This window comes from Triturus cristatus, chromosome 2_2 (genome assembly GCF_964204655.1).
Source record: "Triturus cristatus chromosome 2_2, aTriCri1.1, whole genome shotgun sequence".
Lineage (NCBI taxonomy): Eukaryota > Metazoa > Chordata > Amphibia > Caudata > Salamandridae > Triturus > Triturus cristatus.
Window position 1 is genome coordinate 591,355,899 of NC_140582.1, and position 20,543 is coordinate 591,376,441.

A 20,543-nucleotide genomic window follows, 5' to 3' on the forward strand; every position below is an offset into this window, starting at 1 on the left:
CAGTCTCTGCCTCGGTTTACAAGGAGCAATGCATTTTGAAATTTAACTTTATCACATAATACTAATACCTCTTTTTAAATAGATATTTACCCAAAGTGCATCCAGCTCTCAGCACTGTTATGAAACATGACTGCACGGCCTAAGTCAATGGTATCAAGGAGAAAAGGTTGAGTCCGCCCTGCCACACATGTAAACTTTTAAATGCACACATTACATTAGAATCTCTCGAGCGCATGTTCAAACACTGAGCTCCCATACCATTCTAATGATTATTATTTGTGAAACTGACTAAAGGAAAGGACCAATATTCTCGAAGTAGTCTACTACTTTCCAAAATCACTTGAGTTTGCAGTGCTTTATCTCAATGCAAACATCAGTGCTGTACTGTCTGTCTACTTTACTGCCTGACAAGAAATATTTTTTTTCCAATTAGTAAGAAACAGCATTCTTCTACTTAGGGAAATCAGGGATCAGTTTTAACCATCTTTTAAATGACAGATTGAGTGCACCACCAAGACCGCATTTGTTTGCAATTTGTTTTTATTTTGATATTTTAGGTTATGGTTGTTATGAAACATAAATGCATTTGGAAAGGTAATCAATAAATGTGTAGTAGGAAGAAGCCAACAACAAAAGTGACTTAAAATGTTTACAAATCTTGTGTAAACTCGATTTCTAAAGCAGAGCTATTTACATTTATTCCGACATGGTTAAGTAGTTACTGTTTGTGACTAATTTGCAACATGAAAAAAGATATCATCTGGAGGGAAATGTTGCCCTTATTAGTTCTTCTAATTTCATTTATTAAGTCTGGGTAGAATTTTTAAAACATAAATCGACTTTGCTGCTTTTTAAAGACACAGGCAGATGTCCCAACATTTTGCACTGGGTTTGCTTCACAAAAGTGATGCAATCCAGTACAAAGAGGCAGATTTATGAGCCCCTTGCGCCTCATTTACGCCGGCGTTGCGTCACTTTTGTGACGCAGCGGCGGCGCAAATCCTGAGCCATGCTGCGGGGTATTTATAACGGGACGCATCTGGGAGATGCGTCACGTTGTAAATCCCTGCGCCTGAAGTCGGCGTACCTGTGCAGGGGGGGGGGGGCGTTCCGTCGCAGGAACGCCTCCTAAAAGTGGCTGAGTGAAATCTACAAGATTTCACTCAGTCACTTTTGAGCCAATGCTGCGTCAAAACCCTGCGCCTGCTTGAAGCAGGTGTAAGGATTGATGCAGCATTGTAATGATAGGGCACCCCCGAGCCTTGCTGGAGCTGCATCGCGCTTGCGACGCAACTCCAGCAATGCGCCGCCCTTCCGCCATTAGATGCGTCACGCATCTGTTTATCCTTGCGCCACGATGCGCTGCATTGTAAATGCGGCGCATCTATTGTGGCGCAAGGGTAAACTTTCGTGACGCATCTTTCCTGGCGCATACCTGCTAATTTGCAGGGATGCGCCAGGAAACATAAATCTGCCCCTAAATATTTATTTTGAATTTACTATCCTGATCAAATTGCAATTTGCGCTGGAAATTTGCCTGTAAGTAATGCAATGCAGTGTTTTGCATCACTTTGCATAAAGGGAGAATGCCATGGGTAGTACATGGACATTCGCTTGCAATCACCCATGTTTTTTTTATGTAAAACCCTATCTACTATCAATATTAGGGAGGGGTTTGCCCAAAATAAAATAATGCATCTTCGAGGAAGGGGTGAAAAAGAGGAAAGTTTTTATTTTTCAAAACCTTTATAGTGCAGCACACATCTAAAGTGGGAAAAGTTGTAAAGTTTGTCTATGCAAAGCATTTCGTACTGGAAGGGTAGCCTTCCAGTAAAAAATGAATGCTAGACATGACACAGACACCTGTGCACTATGGTGGAAAGGTGTGTGTATGGCTGTAGGCAGCCTGATTGTGCGCCAGTCTCAGTCGCTATGCAAACAGTAACGTAGTTAAATAATTGCTTATTTTAATACAAGGTGAAATTTGAAAGTGCATCGTAAGAATCTCATTTTCTCTATGGCTTGGCTTCCGTGTATGAATATGTCATCAAGACAATGCAGTGCATTTTTGTAGTCTGGCTGTACATAAATGTGGTGTACTCAGCCAATCAACATCTTTTCATCCTATTTTGTTTAAGTGCATGTAATCAAACCAGTTCCTACAAAAGAAACCCATCATTTTCACAATTCTAACATATACATGTAAAGGCAGGAATTCAAACATTCTGTTTAAATCTATAGTCAGAAAAAATATGTTCGGGTGTGCTGACCTACTGAAAAGGTATCAAACAACTTGGCACAATGGCAAATCGTGCATCCCACACTGTCCCATGTCACAAATTTCTGGTGCACACTCTAGTCTTTGCCTATTATTCTGCTCTTTAATTAAATCATTCAGAATAAATATTATTGTGATATTTGAATCTATCCTTTAAGAAGTTCACTAATTTAATTAGAACATCCCTCTTCTGTTAAAAATCCCCATGCTGCGGGCATACCATTGCTTCCGTTCACTGTCTGCCAAGAACGTAGCCCTTCACACAATGCAGCGCTACTCACTCACTCATCTAGCCATCACCTAACAGAACTTATTCCATTGTGCATAATAGTATGTGAACAAAGGCAAAGCAAAATAAAACTCTGAATTCCTTATACAGGCATTGAAATGCAATAATAGACATTGATGCCGCAAGGGTATGTACCAAAAACGATCAGATCAGTTTACATCCTATCTCAGTGCAGTGCACCATCATTCCTTAATTGCAGATAAGGATCATAAGGCAATAGTGAAGTATTCTGGGTTTAGAAACTGACCCAAATTGCTTTTAGCAATATTTTTAAAACCACAAACAATTTTCCGACACAAAAAGTCTAAAGTAAATAGCTTTATGTAAATGATAATTCAATTTTAATAAATAGAAAAAATGCTAATTTTCATGAAATATTTGAATAAATACAGGAATATGCAGCATTCCCTTTGAAATATCTGTCCTTTCTGCTATTAGCATGAGGTTCTGGTGAGCAAAGTGTGTTTAAATGCAAAGTGTGTTTAAGACTGCAGTACCACCTCCTGTCTACAGGGGCAGAGCTGAGCACAAATATAAACACACTTGATGAAACACAGGTCCCCACAAGGCAATTTTTTAAAAAGTTGTAAAAATTGACACAGATGTTCCTGAAGCTATTTTTTATTGTTTAGAAGACATTGCCTTGTGGGGACCTGGGTTCAGGTCCCCACAGTGCACTCAAGTCCCCACAGTGTGAGTGTGTTATCACACCCAAGTCCCCACAAGGATAGTAACACAAACCCACACACACACACACACACACACACACTAATACTGTGAAAACATCACAAAAGTACTCCACACCAGTTTGGAAAAATGCCCATTTTTTATCTGAGTAGAACAAGGCTAAAACAATAAAAATCTAACATTCACAAGTCAAGATACACATTTTGGGGGGGCGTGGCTTGACACCAACGGAGTATGGCGGCTCCTGTGTGAGGCTCCCGGACTCACCTCGGATTTACCGCGTCTCCTGCTACCGGGCGCGCTGCTTTCCGAGTGAATTGCCGTCGGAAGGTATGCTGCCCGATTTGAACTGGAGATGTCTGTGAAAGCTCGCTGAAATTAGCTTTTTTCGAGCTTGGTGTGCATTCACAGAGAGGCGCTTCAGAACAGCCGCCATTTTCTTTTTTTTTTTGCCGTGTTGGTGTTCCTGTCAGAAGTAACTGATAAATTATGCTTGTCCAGCAGGCAATGTTTTTTAAAATAATTTTTTCAGTATTTGCTGCCTGTCTATGTCGCATGCACTTGGTTGTTGTATTTTCCACCTGATTTGACTTCCGTCGTGAGGAGACTTCCTGGCAGCCATTTTCTGAGGAGGATTTGGGAGAATTATTTTGCCTGGCGCCGCGCTTCTGGTTTGCCTGCAGCCTGCTCCCAAATGCGATGTTGACCTGGTTGAGCTCTGTTTTTCCTTTTGGCTTTGGCTCTACCTATCTGTTTATGGGCTGCTCATTGAGTATGTATTGGTTCCGGCCATTCTTAATTTATAGCTCCATAAGTGTCTCCCGTGTTGGTCTGTTTGATGGGCAGAACTAAGACTTCTTCAACAGTGCGGCACACTTTTATCAAGAACTCAAAGCTTTTCACTGAATTTTCCAAATTTGAAGATTCTCTATTGCTTTCATCGCAAGCTGCGGAGTCCAACATGGATCCCAATTCTGTAGTTTCTGTGAAGTCTGTCACGAAACGTTTGAAAAAGGATCCCCCTTCCCCTCCTAAGTCTGCTTCGCCGGTCTCTTTGGAGCTCTTATTGGAGGAAATTAGGGCGCTTCGACCTTTTATGGAGGACACAAAGGCAAAATTACAAGTCCTTACGGAGAATTGGTTTAAGATGGACACTAGGGTCTCGTGGTTGAGCAAAATGTTTCCTCACTTAAGGAGTCATGCGCTAGTGTTTCACATTTTCATTCCCAAGTTTCGACGCTCCAGCGCCAAGTCGAGGACCTTGAAAATCGCAACAGAAGGAACAACCTTCGTATTTATGGCCTGGGAGAAGGACTCGAGGGATCGGACGCTCTCACTTTTTTAAAGTCTTTCCTTCCTAAGCTACTTCATTTACCTGAGGGCACTGTACTTAACATCTAGCGTGCGCACAGATTGGGTCATGCCCCTTCCAATTCTTCACCTTCGCAACAGCCCAGAGGTGTAATTCTATATTTTTTGGAGTATACAGACTTGCTAAAAGTTTTGTCAGCGGCCAAATCAATTCCAAAAATTACATGGTCCGGCACAACTCTCTTTTTTGCTCAAGGCTATGCAAAAGCTACGGCCAATAGGCCCAAAGCCTTCCTAAGTATGAGATCTGACCTGCGGTCCATGGGAGCTCGCTATGGACTCTTCCACCCATGTCTCTTCAAGATAACTTATAATAACAGAACGACCACATACGAAGATCCGACGAGACTTCAGAGTTTCATCAACTCCTGCAGTCCGACTAACATGGATTCTACTGCCTCCTCTTCGTCATTCATAACTTAATATTTTGCTATTTTTTTCAATGTTTTGCTTCATTTTCTATGTTTATGCATAAGTTTTTTCTACTTCACGCAGATTGCTTGGTGTAGATTGGTTGTAGTGACATAGTTGCTCGATGGCTTACATAAGTTATTGGTTGAGTTGCTTTTAAGGCATATATATGTGTCTCGTTATTCTTATGTTTTAACAGTTCTTTTTTGTTTTTGCAGGTATCCTTTTTTCATCATGACGTGGTTTGTCCTTGGCTTCCGTGTGTCTCTCCCCAGATGTTCCGTCTGTCCACGTGGCCTCACCTCCCCCTCCGTTGCATTTCCCTTTTGTAGGTATGTTTTTTGTTTTGTTTTGTGTTCAGTGTTTTGTATTTCCTGCATCGTTTCCATGTGTCTCCCAACTTGTATTTATCGGCTTTTCGGCTATTCTTTTTATTTCTTTTCTCCATCCCTTTTTTCACGTCTCTCCTAAATTTGTCTTTGCTTGCTTATTTCTTATTATTCTTCTATTTTTATCTTTTTTGATCACAACTCTCGCTTTCTGTGCTGTTGGTATTCCTTGCCCTTTCTATCTACATTGTCTTCTTTGGTTTTGGCTTTACGGTTCACTTAATCTTTTTATCCTGAAGGCGAGTTATATGTTTTTCTATTTTCCTCCCTGGTTGTTATATTTCTCTTCGTTGTTTGAATTGGGTTCTTACTTTAGGACTTTAGGTTTAATCTTTTCTGTTAATAAATGTCATTAAAATTTATAACCTGGAATATACGGGGTTTGAATTTGCCCATTCAGAGACAACGGGTCTTGACTTATCTTGCTAAATTAAATGTGGATATTGCTTTTCTCCAAGAAACCCACCTCTCTGAAGCTGAGTCATTGAAGTTGAAGAGGGGTTGGGTTGGAGAGGTTTTCTTTTCCCCAGGTGATGGTAAGCGCAATGGCGTAGTGATACTTTGTCATAAATCTCTCTCACTCTCGCTTTTGTCTCAAGAATCGGATGCCGATGGACGGTGGTTAAATGTTAAGCTGTCTTTAAAAGGTGTTCCAGTCTCACTTTTAAATGTTTATGCCCCTACTGGCGGAGATCCTTCCTTTTGGCCTGCACTTGCTAAGCAAATATCTCACTGCATAGATGATAATTTTATCTTAGCAGGTGATTGTAATCAGGTATTTGATCCCTTTATTGACAGGAACTCCAAGGTTCCCTTTGTGCCCAACAAGCCTCACAAATCTTTTGTTCATCCCGTTAATCAACATAAGCTTTTGGATGCTTGGCGCTTATGTAATCCAACTACCAAGGAATTTACCTTTTACTCTCCACTTCATCATTCCCAATCAAGAATTGACTATATTTTCATATCTCATAATATTTCACAAACTCTCACCCATGCAGAGATCGGCCCTATTCTGATCATGCCCTGGTCTTTATTGGTATTGACATTTTACCCAAAACTATTGGACCCAGAAGGTGGCGTTTTAATAATTCCCTGCTTTTAGACTCGAAATTTACAGCCTCCTTCACCACCTTTTTTGATGAATTTTTTATGATAAATCAAACTGATTCCATAGCTCTTTCTACTGTTAGGGATGCCTTTAAAGCCTCAGCTCGAGACTTTATAATAAATTTTGTTGCAAACAAGCGCAAAATTGCCCGCAAACAGACTAGAGATCTCCTCCATGATATTAAGAGACTGGAACACTCTTATTATACCTCAAATACAAACGACAGCTTAGTTGCTCTTGTTAACGCCAAATTGCAATATAACAAAAAATCTACTGAGGATGCCTCCTTATATCTCTGAAAATCCAGTGCCAAATTTTATGGTGGTAAGAATAAGGCTGGGAAAATTTTAGCCAATTACTTGAAAATTAAGCAAAATAAATTGAATATTGAGTCCATTTTTGACGCACAATTAGATTTGAAATTCAAGGATGTTGATATTTTGAATGAATTTTCTCTTTTTTACAAAACATTGTATGCCTCTGAAACTCAACCCTCTGATTTGGCTCTGTCACATTTTTTCTCCACCATTCAAAGGCCCACGAACACCACTCCAGACTTGAATCCATTAGAATCTGAATTGACACAGCTCGAACTATCAAAAGCCCTTCATACCCTTAAACGTGATAAAGCGCCTGGTCCGGACGGATTCACAGTTGAATTTTATTCACATTTTTCCAAACTCCTTGTACCGAAATTACATTCACTATTACACTCTTTCAGTGCTCTGGGGCATTCTTCAGGTTCTTTCTCGGATGCTCATATATGTCTTATTCCAAAAGAAGGTAAGAATTATAGGCAATTTCCTTGGTAAACATTGATTATAAGATCTTTTCTAAAGCACTAGCCTTACGTTTGGACTCTTTTTTGCCAGACTTGTTGGGGACTGAGCAATCTGGATTTGTTAAGGGTCGCAACATAACAGATAATACGAGACTTTTGTTTGACGTTTTGTCACAATCCTCGCGTTTCAAGGACTCCCTAGCAGCCATAGCGTTAGACGCTGAGAAGGCGTTCGACAGAGTTGACTGGGCGTACCTTTTTTACGCTCTCCGTTGGTTTGGCTTTGGTCCCAACTTTATATCCCTAATTTCTCTCCTCTACTCTAACCCTAAAGCAGCGGTTTGTGCCAACGGATTGATATCTCCTTTCTTTGCTCTAGGAAGAGGGGTTCATCAGGGATGCCCCCTTTCCCCTTTCCTTTTTAACCTAGCTCTGGAACCATTTTTACTAAGATTACGACAGAACCGCAACTTGCATGGTTTCCAGACGCTCCATACTCACATCAAACTTGCAGCATATGCACATGATATCCTACTCTTTATGTCTCGTCCAATTGACTCAATCCCTGCCTTTTTGGCGGAAGTACAGGCTTACTCTGATATTTCGGGGTATAAATTGAATAATGATAAATGTGAAATTCTACCCTTAACAAAGTTTACATTTAAACCTGATTTTAATGCTTCCAATTTCACTTGGAGTTCTAATCACATTAAATATTTGGGCTTATATGTCACGTCATCAATCTCAGAAACTGTTTCATTGTGCATGAACAAATGCGCGCAAAAGATCTCGGATTTAACTACCAAGTGGCATCCTCTTTATTTATCATGGTGGGGACGCCTGGATACCATTAACATGATGTTATCACCTATTGTCCTCTATACTATTTCTAATATCCCAGTTCCTATCCCGCAAATTTTTTTTAGGAGAATTAATTCTATTCTTTCCTCTTTCCTATGGGCCAATAAGAAACCTCAGATGTCTTTATACAGATTAACTCGTCCCAAATCTGAGGGTGGAGTAAATTTTCCTGACATTCCAGCATATCAAAAAGCGTTTCTTCTCCGTCAAGCTTCGCTGTGGTTACGGGATCCTCATGAGGATTGCCCCTTATGGACTACGGTAGAGCGTCTTTACCTATCTCCTTTTTCCTTTAGAGAATAACTCTCCTTCTCACGCAAACCCCAATCACTGTCAACCCCCATTATCAAACTGACATCTAAGCTTTTAATGCCTTTATCCCTTCCTCCCCAGAACACCATCGACTCCTTTCTTAACTCCAAAATTTGGCACAATACAGATTTGCTCATTCAAAATAAACCATTTTACTGGAAATCCTGGCACCAGAGAGGTTTATTATGGATTTATCAGCGTTCTTCCCCATTAGACTTTTTATCCTTCCCCTCACTTAGCCATGCATTTAATTTACCTGCTTCTTTCATCCACAAATACCTTATACTTAGGAATACTGTCTTAGATGCGCGTGCCCGATTATTAGCACACCCTGCTGCTCCCGCTCCCCTAGATCCTTCCCCACAGTTACGGTCCCTATTAGCAACATCACCAAAAGCGTCTACATTATATAATTTTTTACACAACACTGACACGGTTCGACTAAAATCCAAAACTGAAGAGGCTTGGGAACATGATTTTGCGCTGTCCTGGCCAGTGTCTTTATGGAAAAACTTATGGATTAAAATTCGCAAATCATCCAGAGCTGCAAGTACAACGCAAACTCTGTTATTTGTATATAACAGACTTTTGCTATCACCGTCCGCTCTGAGCAGGAATTATACCATTGTTCCTGACACCTGCTGGACCTGCTCCTCACCAGCAGCTGATTTATTCCACATGTTATTTTCTTGTCCTACTGTACATACTTTTTGGAAGCGAGTTTGGTCTCAAATTAATATGATTTTTGGCACTGTTCTTCCTTTTGACTTTACTCATGTCTTCTTGGGTAGTTTGTCACCTTTTTGGGAGAATACAACGCTTAACGTTGAAATTGTTGATTTGTTGCTGGCAGTTGCATTTCAGCAGATTACTGCAAACTGGAGAGACTTTTCGAAACTTTCTTATAGAGCATGGTGGTATGCTGTGTGCCATAATCATAGGCTAGACACTGCCTTTGTGTACCCTCTCCATTTGAGATCCAAAAGGCTGGATTTGTGGTCTCCCATCACCCCTTATCTTGATGCATGTGCTAGTCGTTCTTTTCAATTGTCTCCGTCTCAGCAGGAAGTATCAAAGCCTCCTTAATTAATTAACCCCACTTGTTCCAATCGCATTTGTGTCTCAGATACTCTGTATTATTGTTTTTGATGTTTTATTACTTTTAATTTCTTATTCAACCTGAATCATTCATAACGATGCAGATTCTCTTTTGTTTCACATACATGTATAATGCTGTAATGTGTTGTGACACTCTTTATTTCTTCTTAATAAAATCTTTTTTTTTTTAACTGAAAAGATACACATTTTGCAAGATGGGATGAAAAATGCAGTCCTCGGAAATCAATAGCTCCAAATGGGGTTGTCTGGACGCGCTTGAACAGGACAAATCCAAACGTTCAGTCTGACTACGATGGAGCACAGACCTGGGACAGACGTCACGCATACCTGCTGTCAATACCTTGGATGCATTGAAGTTCAGGGACAATGCATTAATCAGAGATGGGGATGCATTGCTGTCGAAGGTGATGTGTCGCTTCTGAAGTCGGGCAATGTCTTTGTGGTATTGATGTCAAGAAGCAATGTGTATCTGGCCAATGATCTGATGTGGACCTGCTGGGCTGCATCGAGGTCCGGGGTCGGTGCGTGGCAGACATTGGTGATTCGGTGTCTGGGGCCCTGGCAGCAGCGAGAATTCGGAAGCGCTGCGTCAGCAAAGTCGGGCTGCATTGTAAGTTGAGGTCATTGTGTCGTGCAGTCAGCCAGTGATATTCACAGCTTAAGTGCAGTCAATAGTGATGCATCAAGATCACAGAGAAATGCACCGGTTTCAATCGATGCTTCAGGGTCGATGTGTTGGTTTCTTGGGTTGCTGCACCAAATACTCACTTCTAAGGGCACAAGCCTGGATTTGGCACCCCTTGGCAGAGCAGGATTCACATCAGAGGAGTCCAGGTGCTGGTAGCAAGATTCAGGTGAAGACTTTGATCTCTTTGAAACTTCAGAAATAGAAGGCAAGCCCAATAAGCCCTTGGAGAATCTTTAAAGGTGCAGGATGTAGAGAGTCAAGTCCAGTCCTCTCACTCCCAGGCAAAAAGTAGCAAGACAACGCAGCAAAGCCAGCAGCAAAGTGATAATCCCTCCTGCCAGCACACTAGCTCTTTTTCCTGGTAGAATGTCCTCAGTTCCAGATGTGTTTTGCGTCTATGGAGTCAAAGATCCAGCAATAATACCAATTTGAGCCTTTGAAGTAATGAGACTTCAAAGAAAAATCTTTGTGGTGCACAAGACCCAGCCCTTTTCTGTCCTGGCTCCAGACACACCACAGTGTGGCATGCAACTCTATGTCTAGGGACAGGCACAGCCCTATTTAGATGCAAGTGTCAGCACCTCACAATAACTCAAGTATACCCATTATCCTGTGATGGGCTGTAAAGATATGCAGGGCACACCTCAGCTCGCTTTGTTTTTGACTGTCTAGAGGAAATGCACCAAGCACAGCTGTTACCTAACCCAGACATGTAGTCCAGAGACAGGCGGGAGGCACAGAGGGCCATATGAATAACCATTTTTTTGCAGTCGCAAAGGGGAAACCGACCTGTTTGATACCACATAATAGGTCTGTACAATGTAGAAACCCAATTTTGTGAGTCTGTAACCTATTACCAAATCGCAAAATCGGCTTAGCGACATGCTATTCGTAAGGGCTGTGCCAATGGGGTCCCTTCCTAATAGTGAGTCGCACTTCCATGTACTAATAGCGAGTGGCACTTACATGTACTTGCAGTTTACCACCTTTTTCAAACAGGTTGTAAGCCACTTGCAAATGGGAAGGTGGCCCCAGGGGACCCCTTCCCCTTTGAGACTGACAGCGAAAATATTTTTGTGAGCAGGCAGTGGTGCCACGGACCACTGCCTACTCAAAAAATGAAACAGAAATGCTTCCTTTTTATTTTTTAAATGCACCCCATTTTCTATTAAGGAGAATGGTTTGCTTTTTAAAAAACTGCTTTATTTCAAAAGCAGTCACTGACATGATGGTCTGCTGACCCCAGCAGGCCACCATTCCAGTGAGTGGTGGCCATTCCCAATGGGGTTGCAAATTGCGACCTGCCTCAAGAATATTAATGAGGCAGATCATTTGTGACCCCTTGGGAATCGCAAACAGTGTCTGAGACACTGTTGTACATTCCATTTTGTGAGTTGCAAATTGTGAGTAGCAAAACAATGTAATTTGTGACTCGCAAAAGAGAAGGGTCGGTTATCTTGACAAGAATGGTTAAAGTAAGAAAATGCCAACTTTCTAGAAGTGGCATTTTCAGACCTGCAATTTAAAAACCAACTTCACTAAAATATGTGTTTTTAAATTGTGAGTCCAGAGACACCAAACTTACTGTTCCTATGTTTTCCCAATGGGAAGTTACACTTGTAAAATGTTACATGGCAGCTCCAATGTTAACCTATTGAAGAGATAGGCCGTGCAGAAATGAAATATGAATTTAAGAGTATTTCACTACCAGGACATATAACAGTAAAAAGTAAATGTCCTTCCATTTTAAGTACACTGCATCTGGCCCTTGGGCTGGACAGGGCCTACATTATGAGGGATCTCTGTGTAATAAAAATTAAGGTTTGGGCCTGACATGTAGGATAACTTGTCAGGTCGAGATGGCAGTTTTAACTGAACACACAGACTGCTCAGTGGCCGGTCTGAGAGGATGTTTGAAGGGGCACTCCTGTGGATGGCACAATAAGTGCTGCAGGCCCAATAGTAGCATTTGATTTACAGGCCCTGAACATAAGTAGTGCAATCTACTATGGACTTATCAGTAAATCTGATATGCCAGTCATGTAAAAAGCACATGCTGTTACATTTTAGACAAAAAACACATGCCTTTAGCACTGGTCAGCAGTGAAGAAGTGCATTGAATCCTAAAGCCAACAAAAATGAAGTTCGGCAAAACAGGAGGTCAGAATGCAAAAAGTCAGGGGAAACCAGCCAAAAGAATCCAGGTCTAACAGTTGTCAGTCAAGTGACTTCTCATAAGTGACCATGTTGATTTTTTCTGAAAAGATACCTCAAGCAATGTAAATTCATACCATGGCTATCAGTTTGATAGTATTGTACAACTTGCTTTGATACACAATTGTACAGTTACTAGTGGGGAGGAACCATCCCATTGCTAAATGATCTTGGAGAGGCTCTAAAACACAATTACAGCATACCAGTAAGGAGAACTACTCGGTGGCAATGCATGCAGTTTATTGAGAAGTCATTTGGCTACCAAAGTAGAGGTCGTCTTCAGAACAACCATGGAAGAGTGTGATTTCCCCATTTTAATGAACATAACTATACATGCTTGTCAGATGATTGTCCACGAGTAAGGCTGCTTTTGGAAAGGAAAAAAGGATGGAAAGAGATTTACCAGACACACCTACAAAAATATAGAACATCATTTACATTCATAAATGTTTTCATGGAGTTTCTTAGTCTGAAAACTACTCCTACAAATGGCAGGAATATGTGTTGTTCCAGGGTATAAAGAAAACAGAGCACCCCCAAACTTAATTGGGATTTTGGCAAAGGGACATCTTTACTGGGAAAAAACATGTCCTTTGTATAAAGTAATGGATTTTCCTCCAAGCAATTCTGTTAAAAAAATCTTAGGGTTCATTTTAGGAGGCATTGGAGGAAAGGTGCCTCATAATACACCAATGCTGTTGATATCCCAAAGCAATCCTCAGAAATTATGCAAACTATTAAATATAAGCAAAACACGCAGTAGTCTACTCACCTAGATCAACTCATTGTGAATGAACTTGTGAGATTTTTCTTGAATATTTGCAAATTGGGTTCTGAAAAAATAATCTGTGTCTAAAATGGAATCCATTCAGTCTTTTTAAATATTGCTGTCATTCTTGTTCATTTTTTCCTTGACAATCCATAAATGTTACACTACCAGGATTGCCAGGAAAGGCTTTGCTACCATCAGAGAAGTTCACACTGAAGTGCACTGCCAATCATATCAAATGTTATTGCTCATGTAAAAGGATGAAGTTGAGATGTTTTGATTCTTCTAAGCAGTATTTACACTATCATTTGTTGTTAATCTCCTTGTCTCGACTCTTGATATGTATATTGAAAATGAGAAATGTATAACATTCACCAAATGGTATACTTTATATTGAAAGGTTTCCATATAAGCTGTACTATTACTTGACACGAAGCGTGTGCGATTGTGAGTCATGCATATTTAGGGTATTGGTAGAGTCATTGTTGTATGTTACAATATGTTTTGTAGATATTGTGGTACTTTTTGAGAACTATGAGAGAGTACAAAGTAGAACTTTCTGTTCACAGTTATTCCGCTATTTTACATCTAGGTTTTGGACTTGGGCCAGTGTGTGCCTTGTGTAAAATTGTTTTTCCTTCTCTCACTGTATAGACATTACTACTGTAGGCCTACATTGTCATGAAATAGAGATCCCAGACTTACAATCGGGGAGGTAAAATACTAGTAAAATGGCTTATTGTACAAAAAGTAGAGAAGAACTGTCTGTCTTGTCTAGTTACATATAAAGTTAGTTATAGGAATTGGAAAGGTCTTCCCCATTAAGGACATCCACCGATCCAATAATGCCTATCAAGCATCCAATTGTGGCTGTTCAACACAAACCTGAAACTGAGCTCAACTAAGATGGAATGTCTTCTCATTGGCAATAACACAAAGAAGGTATGTATGCGCGAGACTGTGATATGAAGAGATACTGTTCCACTCTGCATCTTGCAACAGTGTCTATATCACTCAATTTTTCCTGGATAGTAACTCTACCTCTCGACACATGCTCATGTGAATATCCTAAAAGAGCATCCAGCTGCCACTGTTTTAAAGAACAAACTTTGCACCACGAAGAAAGAGTTCAGGGTCACTGCCCAGCCCTGCCAGCTTTTTAAGTGGATTCCAGAAAGGTGCCAACTTGCATTTACTGACGTGCACTGTAAGTCTCTACAGCCCTGCATCATCCTTGAGACATGTAGCACTCTATACAGAGCAGAAAGTACCTGACCGATAAACTGGCAATCAACAAATTGTTTTATGCTTCTGGATGTTTTATGGGTCTTAGAAACAGAATGTGGGTGCATAGTGTACAGCTTTAGAAAAGACGAACACATGATGGTTGCCCTTTTTAAGGATCTGAAATTTCCTGGTAAGGTTTTTTTGGGGGAAACATTTGTACAGGTTTTTTTTCAATTTCCAAACCCTTATTGTAGAAGACTGGTATTAGGGTGCACAATAAAAGGGGAAGTGTTGCTGCTTAAATGTGGCTGAAAGGAGAACCAGAGAGATGCTCCTGGTGTTGTGAGTGAGTTTTGGCTTGTATTGACAGGTGTGGTGTGGCTTGAGTTTATCTTATGTGAGAAGGTGACAGGCATATCTCTACAATTGCATATTTGTGACATATTGGGTAGGGTCGAACTTTATGATGGCATACAAAGTGTATCCAATTATATGCAGCTTTATCACATGACAAGACTCCAAGGTCCATATCATGTTGAGGAGCTCAATTTATAGTTACCTTGGGCACAATTTCTAGCTTCTTGAGATAAGTATAACTATATTTGCTAAATTTCTATGAGTTTGTGTATGTAAAATCTAAACCTAACTATAACATCCCCCTGATCTTTGTTTTTTAAGTGACTTTCTAAGGTTTAAAAAAACTTCTATTGCCTTTACTGTCCCTGTAAACTTTGATTTCTTTCAGTGGCAATCGCCACTGGGAAGTTCTGGCATTCATCCAGCGGCTGGGCAGGTATAGGGCCAGATCAAAGGGGTGAACTCAGAACCCCCCTCGAGACTGTGGGGAATCGCCAATGAGGTACTCCATTCTTTTGAAGGGGTAATAAAAGGGAACACAAATGAGATGTTCCCATGAGTGTTAGAACGCACTCAGAGCCTTAGTTGAGGAATCATAGGAATATAGGGTGTTCTTTTCCCTGCTCCTATTTTTTATTCACTAATTCTCACTGCACGGTCCTGACGAAGCGCACCAGGTTCCATTAGGGACCTTCTTTCCAGCACGAAACATGTCGATCAGGTTTCACATTCACAAACAAACACGGGTACTGAGAGCAGCAGAGTAATACCTCGACCTCTACCATATTTGTTAATAGAGGTGCCTCATCTCCCCAGGACAATTCTTTTACATTTACCTTTCGGACCTACCAATAAAAATTGACGTCAGGTTACTGGTGGGGTAATGTTAATACACTTACACCATTCCCTTTTAGGCCCACTCACCCACATGCACAACTGCGGCATCTCCTAAAAGATTTCTGATGAAGAGCCCTCTCGTGGGGTCCTTGGAGGATAGCAGTGCCACCCCCACGAGGAGCAACGCCTGATGATAAAGCATGACAATCGCAAGAGTGTGTGAGGGCACTAATTTCTAAAGGAGAAATCCCCCCATCTTCATCAGGCTGGAATCACATATAGAGACCATTTTCTAACTTCACTTCTATGTAACCAAGTAGGTTATAGCGGTACAAAAGGGGGTGGTGATGGACGGAGCATCAGAACCAATCAAACACTCACACCAAGTCAACAGATTTGGGTTTGATCCATCACCGTTCTTTAGCCCACTCTGCCAACCCAGTTCAGACATGGCCATATGCAAATCAGTCTGACCCTGTGCCTCATCGGAACAGTCCAGCCCGGACTGCCAAACTTAAGACAAAATCCTAACCTAAGTCTGTCTTAAGTCTGTCGTAAGTCTGTCTTAAGTTTGTCTTAAGGTTGTCTTAAGTTTGTCTTAAGTCTGTCTTAAGTCTGTCTTAAGTCTGTCTTAAGTTTGTCTTAAGTCAAACTTAAGACAAAATCCTAACTTTACTACTACTAAATGCCTTCTGTGAATACCAAAAGTAGTAAGTTTAGGATTTTGTCTTAAGTTAGTTCTGTGAATCAGGCCCTCAGTTTGCGTAAATCACATGCATCCAGCCCTGGTTCCACTGTCAATTATGCACATTCGAGTGGCCCTTGGAGGTCTGCCTATCCAACACAATGGTAGCTGAACTGAATTATGACTTGTGTGTGCACCCTCTGTTGGCCCACGAACAGGAGTGCAACTGGGATACCTGTGCACGGGATGCCCTGATCTGTGGCAGAAGTGCTGGCAGTAGTGGATGGGAGAGTGCACAAGTCATCGTGTGCTATGACCACATTGAGGCGCTCCCCTATTGGGCTGTGTTGCGGAGTGTTTCGGGGGACAGTGGGAGGTGTTGTTCCAGGGCATGATGCATAGGGCTGAACCAGGCAGGGACAGGCCATGTGGAAGGTACGGATGCTACTACCTCCTTCCTCACACAGTCATTACCCTCTACATCTTACTCCTCTGAGACATCTTCTGTATCAGGTGTGTGTGGTGGTTGTGTTATGGCTGCATCACTGTGGGCAACTGACACATCAGGGTGCAAAGGTGATAGGGCTGCATCACTGTATGTCAATGACACATCAGGGGGTGGAGATGTGTGTGTCGAGGTTCCTGCAGCAGTTATCTGTGACAGGCTCAGTGGCAGCAATGGCAAGATGAGGATCTGCAAGGCATGGAAGATCCCAGCTATATATCACTGGTGTTCAGATGATGCAGCCCTATTTCCAGCCTGCATCGGCTCCATGGTCTTCATTGTCCTCGGCATCTATCCCAACTCTATGCTGTCATCGCTGGAGCCTGTCTGACTAGACAGTTCTTGTATCTGAGTAATGGCCCCAGCGATGTCAGCCAAGGATTGTTGGTGAGCATGGTGCGGACAGTGGGTGTCTGTTAGGGACTGTAAGTGGTCCCTGATGGTACTGAGACACCCACATATGGAATCGAGTTTGGCTGCCATGAGGTCAAACCCCACCCGCAGCTGATCAGCCAGCTTCTCCTGGCACCCTAACACTTGGGTGCCGATCACAATCCGGTAAAAACCGGGTACGAACCGTCGGACGGAGCATATTCTCCGTCCGACGCGTACCCGGTCGTCAAAATATACAAACATGGAATTACGATTCGCACGGGTACACCATTACCGTACGAATCGTAAAAAAGACCGACCGAACAAAAAACACCTACCAATGCGATCCGGGAAAGCGCCGACCTGACGTCGGGACGCACGCAGCCAGCCATTCACGACCCAGGAATCACGATTCGCACCGACGTCACCCCGCACGGTGAATATTTTGCGGCACCCAAAAACTGCCGGAAAATCAGGACGACGCGAACAAGGACCACCAGTACGCGACGGACAGACGGCGACGCGAACAAGGAGGACCAGTACGTGACGGACACACAGGACGACGCCACCAAGGAGGACCCGTACGCGACAGGACGACGCGATCAAGGAGGACCCGTACGCGACAGGACGACGCGAACAAGGAGTACCAGTACGCGACGGACAGACATGGACCCGAACCTACGAGTCATCCCTGCCCTCATAGCAGTACACCTCCTCTACAGGTTACGACGCAGACGCCGCAGAAGGTCAGAATAACTAAGGGAGGGGGGAAAGTGGGGTGGGGTGGGGGTGGCACTACCAGGGCAGGCCACAAAACAACCACATGAGTGACACACTACACATGGCCTGGACATACCTGACTCCCATGCCCTGGTCACCACGAGGGGGTGGGGGCGTGTCCTGATAATCCAGCGACCGCCACAACGGAAGTCCGTCACCACGCGAACCGGCAACACAACCAGACAGGTACGTCCCGTACCCACGCCTGAAGAGCGTGGGTACGAGTCGGACCACGCCCACACACGTCACCCCAACAATGGCGGGACGGATCGCACCCACGTGGCAAAGGCCTGGGTACGGGCCGCACAAACATCACATAGCGTGGGGACGGATATGTACGGACCCTACCCCCACCCCGTATGCAAGGAGCGTACCCCCCAGCCCAACAGTGCAAGTACGACCCGTACCCCCACCCGCGGACGTACGGAGCGTACCCCCAGCCCAACAGTGTAAGTACGACCCGTACCCCCACCCGCGGACGTACGGAGCGTACCCCCAGCCCAACAGTGTAAGTACGACCCGTACCCCCACCCGCGAATGCAAGGAGCGTACCCCCCTGCCCAACAGTGTAAGTACGACCCGTACCCCCACCCGCGGACGTACGGAGCGTACCCCCAGCCCAACAGTGGAAGTACGACATATACCCCCACCCGCGGACGTACGGAGCGTACCCCCAGCCCAACAGTGTAAGTACGACCCGTACCCCCACCCGCGAATGCAAGGAGCGTACCCCCCTGCCCAACAGTGTAAGTACGACCCGTACCCCCACCCGCGGACGTACGGAGCGTACCCCCAGCCCAACAGTGTAAGTACGACCCGTACCCCCACCCGCGGACGTACGGAGCGTACCCCCAGCCCAACAGTGTAAGTACGACCCGTACCCCCACCCGCGGACGTACGGAGCGTACCCCCAGCCCAACAGTGTAAGTACGACCCGTACCCCCACCCGCGGACGCACGGAGCGTACCCCCAGCCCAACAGTGTAAGTACGACCCGTACCCCCACCCGCGGACGTACGGAGCGTACCCCCAGCCCAACAGTGTAAGTACGACCCGTACCCCCACCCGCGAATGCAAGGAGCGTACCCCCCTGCCCAACAGTGTAAGTACGACCCGTACCCCCACCCGCGTATGCATGGAGCGTACCCCCCATGCCAACAGTGTAAGTACGACTCGAACCCCCACCCACGAATGCAAGGAGCGTACCCCCCTGCCCAACAGTGTAAGTACGACCCGTACCCACACCCGTGGACGTACGGAGCGTACCCCCAGCCCAACAGTGTAAGTACGACCCGTACCCACACCCGCGGACGCACGGAGCGTACCCCCAGCCCAACAGTGTAAGTACGACCCGTACCCCCACCCGCGGACGTACGGAGCGTACCCCCCATGCCAACAGTGTAAGTACGACTCGAACCCCCACCCACGAATGCAAGGAGCGTACCCCCCTGCCCAACAGTGTAAGTACGACCCGTACCCCCACCCGCGGACGCACGGAGCGTACCCCCAGCCCAACAGTGTAAGTACGACCCGTACCCCCACCCGCGGACGTACGGAGCGTACCCCCCATGCCAACAGTGTAAGTACGACTCGAACCCCCACCCACGAATGCAAGGAGCGTACCCCCCTGCCCAACAGTGTAAGTACGACCCGTACCCACACCCGCGGACGTACGGAGCGTACCCCCACCACACCAGTGTCAGTAGACACGTACCCTCACCTCTAATGCAGTGTGCGTAACCCCACCGTGTATGTGCCAAGCGCACATATCCAGAAATCGGAGGTGTGTGTGCAGAGTCCACCCAGCAGTGCCCTGAGACAGGAGGGGTGTGTGCAGAGTCCTCCCAGCAGTGTCCAGACCCAGGAGGGGTGGGTGGTGAGTCCTCCCAGCAGTGCCCAGAGACAGGAGGGGTGGGTGCAGAGTCCTCCCAGCAGTGTCCAGACCCAGGAGGGGTGGGTGCAGACACCTCCCAGCAGTGCCCAGAGACAGGAGGGGTGTGTGCAGAGTCCTCCCAGCAGTGTCCAGACCCAGGAGGGGTGGGTGGTGAGTCCACCCAGCAGTGCCCAGAGACAGGAGGGGTGGGTGCAGAGACCTCCCAGCAGTGTCCAGACCCAGGAGGGGTGGGTGGTGAGTCCTCCCAGCAGTGCCCAGAGACAGGAGGGGTGGGTGCAGAGTCCTCCCAGCAGTGTCCAGACCCAGGAGGGGTGGGTGCAGACACCTCCCAGCAGTGCCCAGAGACAGGAGGGGTGTGTGCAGAGTCCTCCCAGCAGTGTCCAGACCCAGGAGGGGTGGGTGGTGAGTCCTCCCAGCAGTGCCCAGAGACAGGAGGGGTGGGTGCAGAGACCTCCCAGCAGTGCCCTGAGACAGGAGGGTTGTGTGCAGAGTCCTCCCAGCAGTGTCCAGACCCAGGAGGGGTGGGTGCAGAGTCCTCCCAGCAGTGTCCACACCCAGGAGGGGTGTAACACATGTGTGTGATGCCACAATTACCCACATCCATACT

General features: G+C 44.7%; 1 long non-coding RNA gene across 1 annotated transcript in view; it reads left to right on the plus strand.

Annotated features, from left to right (window-relative positions):
- Positions 1-11,537, plus strand: part of LOC146862561 (uncharacterized) — a 70,878-nt gene extending 59,341 nt beyond the window's left edge. Inside the window, exons 2-3 of the long non-coding RNA XR_014978478.1 lie at positions 5,255-5,368; positions 9,788-11,537. This is a non-coding gene — a long non-coding RNA (uncharacterized LOC146862561). The remainder of the gene's footprint in view (positions 1-5,254; positions 5,369-9,787) is intronic.
- The last annotated feature ends 9,006 nt before the right edge of the window (positions 11,538-20,543 follow it).